The sequence below is a fragment of the Nipponia nippon genome, unplaced genomic scaffold (genome assembly GCF_047370975.1).
Source record: "Nipponia nippon isolate SJK-2023a ecotype South Korea unplaced genomic scaffold, ASM4737097v1 scaffold_13, whole genome shotgun sequence".
NCBI lineage: Eukaryota > Metazoa > Chordata > Aves > Pelecaniformes > Threskiornithidae > Nipponia > Nipponia nippon.
Window position 1 is genome coordinate 12,011,954 of NW_028262324.1, and position 1,867 is coordinate 12,013,820.

Sequence of the window (1,867 nt, forward strand, 5' to 3'; positions counted from 1 at the left end):
CTAACTTTTTTCCACAGATTTATATGCAGATTCAGAATTTGTTTTCCAATATTGATTGCATAAAAAGATTCTTCCTGGAGTTTCTTAATATATATTATTTTTCTACCGCTTAAATCTTTCGTATATATGTATTCATGCACAACTTGTACAAAGGCTGTAGCCAAAAAGTGCTGCTGTTCTCTAGCATGGTGATACAGGGAGGTAAAAAAAAAGGGGATGTAATTTCTTCACAGTACTATTGCAAGTCTATTTCCTGTTTCAAAATTACGCTCATTTCCTTCTCAGACACATTTCAAACAGTCTGGCTCCCAAAATCATTTCTAAGCTCTAAAATAACATACGATCTTTTGAAAGCCATCTGAGATTTGTTTGTGGGAAGGAGGTCTCCATACTGGTGTTTCCACTCACTCAGTAAAGCAGTCAAATTACTAACTCATCAACATTATCTACCAGGTTGCATAAGTTACTTCAACACTGGACAATTATAGTGAATGTGGTTTGGCCACGTTTTGCTGAGAGCCAAGGAATCCCTCTGTAAGGGCGACAGCAAGTGAACAGGACACCAGCACATCCTTCTCTCGCAAGGCTGCAGATCTCTCTGACGACGTTTTATCGTCGACAATGATCGGCTGCATTTTGGATAGGTACCTGCCCTACAGAAGAGGCTGAGTCTAGAAGTAAGTCACACGCGCTTCCTTTGCTCAGTTTTTACACGCTAACACATTTGCTCTGCTCACGATCTACACAAAGGGCTGCATACGCAGATCCCAGGACTTTGCTGTCTGTGCCAGTAAGTTTGCATCAAGAAACCCAGAAGGGGTAAAAATTACATTTAACGAACTCACAAATATTTATTCATGCAAATATAGGTGTCAAGAAGCTGCTATGACAAATATATAATAAATTCCTAAAAATCAACGGATGGGTAATTTTTAACAAATAGTTTAAAAATGTAGCTTTAAAAGTGTATGTGGCAAGTACGTAGCTACTAGGAAGAGGGAACTTTTGAATAACTGATAACATAGCAGTACTTCAAAAAGCCTTTTGAAAATCTAATGAGGCAGAAAGTTGAAATTTATTTCAGTGAATGAGTAGTGCCGATGGTCGTATATTATCCATGCTAAAACACATTCAGAGCGTCTTATTGATTAGGTTTGTAATCACAGCTGAAAAATGCAGCTATTTTCTCTCTGTTGTACGATCTTTTTATTCTTTGTAATCATAAAGCTAAAATCATATTCACCTTTGTTTAGTATGAGGCTGACCTCATCCATTGCTAAAAAGCAAGCAAAACCGTTTTGCCTTTTCATTGGAACAGATATCTGAATCTTCTCTAACCAGCCAAAAAAGAGCTGGTGCTACCAAGGTGACACTTTTAAAACTATATTTCTGAAGCAGTCAGCTTGAATGCACTGCTTAATAATTGTTTTTAAAGAAACATGGGCATTTTTTTCTATTCATAGGCATCTGATTCCTGCACCAAAGGACTGTCTTAAGCTAAAATAAACACCACTCACCGTCAGTGGAATATGTTGGATTACACACGTTGTCTATGTATTCCACTCTCCATACTTGATGCCTCACATACTCAAGAACAGTCTTTTAGACTTCAATTTCCAAAAGTCCACATCTATGATGATGTAGCTTTTCTTTCCTTTGCAGATACTTGTCACCACATATGCAATTCTACTACATAACTCTCAGTGCCCTGATTTAAATAAAGCATGTACGATGTCTCAGGTAAAGGCAGACTGAGATTTCAAGACAGAAAAACGTGAGAAAAATCCAGAGTGCAAGCTTCTCCTGTAGTATACTGTTGTAGACATGTGCATTAAATGTCAGATAAGAGTGTTTGGTACTTTAACTA